We start from the raw sequence: 7889 nt of genomic DNA, 5'->3' as shown, positions 1-7889 counted from the left end.
GCAAACCCAACTATTGACCCAAGACATGATTCGGAGCCGATTCATATAATGCTATAAGTTCGGGGTGCCGCACTTGTGAAAGTGTTCGGACTTATCACACCATAATGCGGGGAACATAAGCCCCTGGTGTATTCGGCCGTACCAAAATATACGGGTGCGAGATGTCATTGATGAACATATATATAATGTAATGCAATTATAAGCAAAAAGTGCTGCATTGTTTATTCAAGAAATTTTGCTATTAGCGCAGAGCAATACAAATAGTGCGGTAAGCAAGGGATTGGACTATTTTAAACATGTCCCCCTCCAGGGGTGGGCTGCGGAATGCTGTAATAAACAGATTTAATGCTCGTAATGGAGACCACCTGAGTGTTCGTCGTAGCCCTTGTTCCTCCCTGGCTGTTGCATCATGAGTTCGGCAGGTTCGCCGCCGGACAGGGCCTCTGGTGAACGGAGTCCTGTGTATAAAAAGAAGGAAAATAAAAATAAAAAGAGCGACACACTTGGGAGCCCCTGCTATGGTCGAGCCGCACTCTGGGTATGTTGTGGTCGTGCCCCTCCCCCTATGCCCATGGTATCTTCAGAGCGTAATAATGTACGCGGGGAGCTTGTCTTGCAATCATGCAAGGGCTGGGGTTGGGGCCGCATTGCTACGCGCACTCAGAACATGCCAGGTGGTCTTGATTGATGTTGCTCCGGGCGCGTTTGGCTTTGTCCGGTCGTTTAACGGTCGTACTCGAAAATTGCCTTAGAAGGCTGCTCTGTACTTCTGCGGCGAGAGCCGCTGTATGTTCCTCCATTCGGAGGGAGCGTTCCGTATTTCCATTGACCGTGATGACTCCACGAGGGCCTGGCATCATGACCTTGAGTTATGCATAATGCGGCACCGCGTTGAACTTTGTGAACGCGGTTCGTCCGAGCAGAGCGTGATAGCCGATGCGGAACGGGACTATGTCGAAGATAACTCCTCGCTTCGGAAATTATCCGAGGATCCGAAGACCACTTCCAGTGTGACTGAGCCTGTACAATTGGCCTCAACACCTGGTATGACGCCTTTGAAGGTCGTCTTTGTAGGTTTAATCCTTGAGGGGTCTATGCCCATCTTGCGCACTGTATCCTGATAAAGCAGGTTCAGGCTGCTGCCGCCGTCCATCAGGACTCTCGTGAGGTGAAATCCATCGACGATTGGGTCTAAAACCAATGTGGTGAATCCGCCATGGCGGATACTGGTCGGATGGTCTCTTCGATCGAAAGTGATCGGGCAAGAGGACCATGGATTGAACTTCGGGCGACTGGCTCCATCGCATATACGTCCCGTAGTGCACGCTTCCGCTCCCTCTTGGGTATATGGGTTGCGTATATCATATTTACCGTCCGCACTTGTGGGGGGAAACCCTTTTGTCCTCTACTGTTCGACGGCCGGGTCTCTTCCTCGTCATCGTTGTGCAGCCCCTTGTCATTGTTTTCGGCAATTAACTTGCCTGCCTGCTTAAATACCCAACAATCTCTGTTGGTGTGGTTAGCTGGCTTTTCAGGGGTGCCATGTATCTGGCATGAGCGGTCGAGTATTCGGTCCAAATTGGACGGACCAGGAGTAGTTCTTTTGAATGGCTTCTTCCGTTGATCGGGTTTAGAGCCTCTGAATCCGGCGTTGACTGCCGTATCCTCATTGTTATCGCCGTTAACGTGGAGTTTGTTTTTGTTTCAACGCGACCTGCCATTGTGGTCCTTGGTATCCGGACTGCCAGCATTTTTGCTGAGGTTGTTGCTTCGAGCTAGCCAGTTGTCCTCTCCCGCACAGAAGCGGGTCATGAGTGATGTGAGAACTGCCATGGATTTCGGCTTTTCCTGTCCTAGGTGCCGGGCTAGCCACTCGTCGCGGATGTTATGTTTGAAGGCTGCGAGGGCCTCTGCATCCGGACAATCGACGATTTGATTTTTCTTGGTTAAGAACCGTGTCCAGAACTGTCTGGCCGATTCATCTGGCTGCTGAATTATGTGGCTTAGGTCATCGGCGTCTGGTGGTCGCACATATGTGCCCTGGAAGTTGTCGAGGAATGCGGCTTCCAGGTCCTCCCAACACCCAATTGACTCTGCGGGCAAGCTGTTAAGCCAATGCCGAGCTGGTCCTTTAAGCTTGAGAGGGAGATATTTGATGGCGTGGAGATCGTCGCCGCGGGCCATATGGATATGAAGGAGATAATCTTCGATCCAAACCGCGGGGTCTGTCGTGCCATCGTAGGATTCAATGTTTACGGGTTTAAACCCTTCAGGGATTTGATGATCCATTACTTCGTCAGTGAAGCATAGTGGGTGTGCGGCGCCTCTGTATTGAGCAATATCACGACGTAGCTCAAGAGAGCGTTGTCTGTTGTGTTCGGCCCGGCCGGAGTTGCTGTATCCGGCACGACGGTATTTGTCGTGGGTTGTGGGGCGCCCACGTGATCCATAGATAGATCTGGATTGTCTTGCCTTGTCCTCCAATATATCCCGCAAGTCCGGCCTGTTCCCCCGTGGCTTCATACTTTTCGAGCGATGCCGGGGTACGGTCTTGATGGAGGTCCTAGATGCCTCTCTGTCGCGGCCACGAGGTGGTCGGCCTGCTGTATTGTGCGCTGGTGATGAAGGTTTGTATGCTTCCTCCTCTAGTCGGGGGAGCAGCTTGCGTTTTGGGTAGATTTTGGAGGGGCGTTCGAGTTCATACTCTTCGGCCGCGAGGACCTCGGTCCATCTGTCGGCCAGCAGGTCTTGATCAGCTTGAAGCTGTTGCTGCTTTTTCTTTAGGCTATTTGCTGTGGCCATTAGCCTGCGTCTGAAACGCTCTTGTTCAATGGGATCCTCAGGCACGACAAATTCGCCGTCGTCGAGGCTTGCCTCGTCTCCGGAGGGAGGTATGTAATTATCATCCTCGACCTCTTCGTCTGCCGCTCTCTCGTGAGGGCTGGCTTCTGCGTCCTCCTGCGCTGAATCTTGCTGGAGGGGGTTGTCTTCGGCACTCTCTGGGGTGTTATTATCTCCTGTGCCGGAATCTCCATTCTTGCTGTGGCGGGATTTAGAGCGGCGCCGCTGACGTCGGCGCTTGGGCTGTTTCTTTAAGGAGTCTGCCTCCGCTGCTTCTTCGCCTTCCCCATCTTTTGGGGTGTCCACCATGTATATGTCGTATGACGAGGTGGTCTTCAAGTGTCCTGTAGGCGCTGGTTCTTGATCGTCTCCGGCATCGTCGTCCATACCGTCAATGTCTTCGGAGTCGTAGTCTAGCATGTCGGTTAGATCGTCGACAGTGGCTACAAAATGGGTGGTGGGTGGGCTTTGAATTTCTTCGTCGTCCGCATCCCAACCATCCCGGCCGTAGTCCGGCCAGGGCTCTCCAGATAACGAGAGATGCTTTAGCGAATTTAGGATGTCGCCAAAGGGTGAGTGCTGAAAGATGTCCGCAGCAGTGAACTCCATGATCGGCGCCCAATCAGATTCGATTGGCAGGGGCGCAGGAGGTTCGGAGTCCGGCACCTCGGAGTCACGAGCTTTATAAGGGACGAGGTCAGTGTTCGGCTCCATCGCCGTGGAAGTTGCAGCTCCCGAGGCGGTGTCCAGCCACCCGTCCTCGATCTGCGCAATCGGCTCCGGACTATGGGTCGGAGCGGATTCGTGTGCGGCCTGCAAGGTACTGTCCGGCAGCAGAGTTAGATCATGCCCATCGTGACAGTGCGGCACGCTCGGCTGCGGCTCGGATCCACCGAAGATCAAGTCTCCGCGGATATCCACCATGAAGTTTAGGCTCCCAAATCTGAACTGATGGCCAGGGGCGTAGCTTTCGATCTGCTCTAGATGGCCAAGTGAATTGGCCCGCAGTGCGAAGCCGCCGAATACGAAGATCTGTCCGGGGAGAAAAGTCTCACCCAGGACTACATTGTTGTTGATTGAAGACGCCATCAAGCCTTTCGGTGACGACACAGAGGAACTCTCAATGAAAGCACCAATGTCGGTGTCAAAACCGGCGGATCTCAGGTAGGGGGTCCGGAACTGTGCGTCTAGGCGGATGGTAACAGGAGACAAGGGACACGATGTTTTTACCCAGGTTCGGGCCCTCTCGATGGAGGTAAAACCCTACTCCTGCTTGACTGATATTGATGATATGGGTAGTACAAGAGTGGATCTACCACGAGATCAAGGAGGCTAAACCCTAGAAGCTAGCCTATGGTATGATTGTTGTAATGGTTGTTGTCCTACGGACTAAAACCCTCCAGTTTATATAGACACCGGGGAGGGCTAGGGTTACATAGAGTCGGTTACAATGGTAGGAGATCTACATATCTGTATCGCCAAGCTTGCCTTCCACGCCAAGGAAAGTCCCATCCGGACATGGGACGAAGTCTTCAATCTTGTATCTTCATAGTCTTGGAGTCCGGCCGATGATGATAGTCCGGCTATCCGGACACCCCCTAGTCTAGGACTCCCTCACAAGCGTTGTACGTTCAATCTATAGTGGCGAGAGTCTTTCCTCATATAATACAAAGCCTGAGCATGTTGCATGACTTAATGCCAGCTCTTTATCATACATATTATGTAGAACCAATAAATATAAGGGATATGTGTTAGCACATCTTGTTTGTGCTCTGCACCATGTTTTTCCTGTATACCGGCAGCTAGCATCCCATCAGTAACCTACAGGCGAGATTTCTTGAGGGGTCTTGCCATGGTTTTTTAACCCACCCTTTCATTCACTTAAGACCCAAAGCAGAAAAGGTTTGCAATCCATATACTGGAATTTGGTTCCATCGAAGTACAAGGACTAAACTAGTCGACTCCACCGCAGGGTGTGAGATGTTGAGCTTCCTCGATGCCTACTCTGGGTATCAGCAAGTCTATATGGCTGAGGAAGACAAAGAAAAACTAGTTTTATCGCCCCTTTCTTCTGCTACAAGCGGACGCCCTTAGGTTTAATAAATGACGACGTCACATTTTAAGCGCCTAATGAGCGTCATCCTGAGGTCTTAGTTGGGTCATAATGCAGAAGTGTATGTTGACAACACCGTCATCGAAAGCCGCTTGGCAGGGACTTGCCCCAAAAACACCTCTTTTTGCATTCTGGGGAGGCAGAACCAAGATCCTACTTCTAAGCTCTATGCTCTACTTCGGCTTTGCTTCACTTATTGGTAGGAAGGAATAGCAGGAATTCATGTTGGCTAACTATTCTATCCAGGCGGAAGTTGTTTCATAGGAAATACGCAATGGTTTTGCGCATTGATTGTATCAAAATTCCCTTACTAATAGTTATACCACAAATAGATAAGAAAGTTTACAGCGATGATTAATGTAAATTGAAACCTTTGATTTACTTACCATCAGTTCTGTCTTATCTCTGTGCCTCCTCTAGCCATTTCATATTTGGATATCGTCATTCAAATCTATTATGACAAATGTTTGGTTAAGCGGGGATTTGAATCAAACAATAAATACCAACTCTAAGTGAGATGGATAGTACCTGGTGCCTAAGTTCATGGTATCTTTCTTGTCGCCTACCACAAGAAAACCCCTCCTTCTTTTGGGAGGAAATCAAATGAGGTAAAGGTTTCTGCCGGATCCGCTCAAGGAAACCACTCACTACTCAACTTGAAACCACGGACCTACCTCCTGCTTTTTACTTTCTTTCTTTGTCCCAATTCATATCGAGCATGTCTTTCTCTACTACTATAGATAAAGAGAATATATGATATTCAAAGCAAATAGGATTCTGTATCTAATACTAATAGGTACTAACTGCATTCAAGATTGACTTGACCTCTTATTTTGGATAGGCAGAAATGCTTTACGCCCTAGGGGTTTAAAGGACCCACTCCCTTTGGTTGACTCATCAGGCTCCACCACCTTTGGAGCTCATCCAACAGTCACCCTACTTAATCATAATCATAATCAATCCATTGTTATTGCTATCCATCACCATACCCACAAGAGGGTAATTTATCCAACTCCCCGTGGCGAAAGCAAGTCCCGCGTCAGTAGTGATTCGAGTGTTCCTTGAGAGTAGGGTTTATGGCATTCCAGGTAAACATAACAATTCAGAGAGGGAAACTCCGTTCAGCTTATAAGTACTCGACTGAACCAATTGATTTTTCATTTCCCAGTAGGTCATGTTGGGCAGCTGTTGACTTTCTAGAAAGAGACAAGGAAGTCGATATCAACATAAGGAAAGAAATCATATTTTAGGTTTACTCCTTCCATGTCTAGTAGGAGTGTATGTTTCTTATTGCGTTTTGAGCAAGTAGTTGTACCACATTCCTCACTTAGTCTAATTAATTATCTTTTCCCTACACAAACCACCAAGGGAGGGTTTATGAGTCGTATCCTCCTCACAGAGATAGCGAAAGTAGCATTAGTGGGAAAAGTAAGCTCCTTTTCAAGCCTTCCAGGCCAAATCAGTTATTATTTCTTTCAGAGAGGCGTTAGATGACTACAACTTAACTGATCTTGGCTACGTTGGGGGACAGACTTACATGGCACCCACAGTTTGATGAGAGAACGCTTGGATAGGGTAGTGTCTAATGAACAATGGAATAACTTATTTCCAGCAGCAATAGTGGAGCATCTTGAATATCACAAGTCTGATCACCGGCAACTACTTGTTTCTATGGATGAGGGTGCAACACAGGAGTCGTTTGGACCAAAAAATTATGAGGTTTGAGGCTCGCTGGCTCAAAGAAGCAAAGTACAGAGATGTTGTGCAGGAGGCATGGCAGGCCTCAAGTCCACATGGTCCATCAAACTTGGTGGACAGACTATCACAACCTCAAAGGCTTTGCACCATTGGGACAAACAGTGTTGCGAAAACAAAAAACTAAAAAAGATTCAGCGTGAACTGGAGACAGTCACCCGTGATGTCCTATCGCCTGAGAACCTGGCTAGGTAGAAGGAACTTGCCGATGAGATTGAATGATTGCTAGAACAGGAAAAGCTATACTGGACGCAGAGAAGTAGAATAAACTGGCTGAGTTATGGGGATCGAAATACCTCATATTTTCAGAATTTTGCATCTGCTCGTCGTTTGCGAAACCGAATCAATAAATTAAAGGGACAACCATGGAGTGTGGAGAGAAGGTACAACTTATTTGAACCCTTTAATTTCACAATATTTTGCGGGACTTTTTACCATGGAAATTGACGAGTCAGACCCAAGCCTTGTCGGAAAGGTGGATACCACGTGTTTACTACTGAGATGAATGAGGAGATGATGAAAGCCGTATTCTGCAGAGGAGGTGAAAAAATCACTCTTCTCAATAGGTGGACATGAAGGCACCAGGTACGGATGGATTACATGATGTTTTCTTCAAAAAAGGTGTTGGCACATACTTGGTGATGCTTTGACTGGCAGAAGTTCTTATGCTATCAATAATAAAGTGATACCTGATGGTTGGAATGATACTGTGATCGTCCTTATTCCGAAGGTAGATGAGCCTAAAATGATCACCGAATATAGGCCCATTAGCCTTTGTAATGTTCTATACAAGGTCATTTCAAAATGATAGCTTTCAGACTCAAATCTTTTTTAGATGATATTATATCTCCTGTACATAGTGCTTTGTACCAGGTATACTTATCACAGATAACATCCTTCTAGCATATGAGAGTTCACATACAATAAAGAACAAGAAGAAAGGGAAGGTCGGATATTGTGTTGTTAAGTTGGATATCCGTAAAAGCTTATGATCGTGTTTAATGGAAGTTTCTATAAAGAATGCTAGTGCAATTAGGTTTTCACAGAAACATTGTTGACTTGCTAATGGCATGTGTGACTTCGGTGAAGTACAAGGTGAGATTTAATGACCAGGAGACAGAAGGTTTTGTGCCTACCAGGGGACTCCGTCAGGGGGATCCTCTATCACCATATCTTTTCT

Source organism: Triticum aestivum, chromosome 2B (assembly GCF_018294505.1).
Source record: "Triticum aestivum cultivar Chinese Spring chromosome 2B, IWGSC CS RefSeq v2.1, whole genome shotgun sequence".
NCBI classification, from domain to species: Eukaryota; Viridiplantae; Streptophyta; class Magnoliopsida; order Poales; family Poaceae; genus Triticum; species Triticum aestivum.
The sequence above is the reverse complement of the archived record's forward strand: the minus strand, read 5'-3'. Positions refer to the sequence as shown.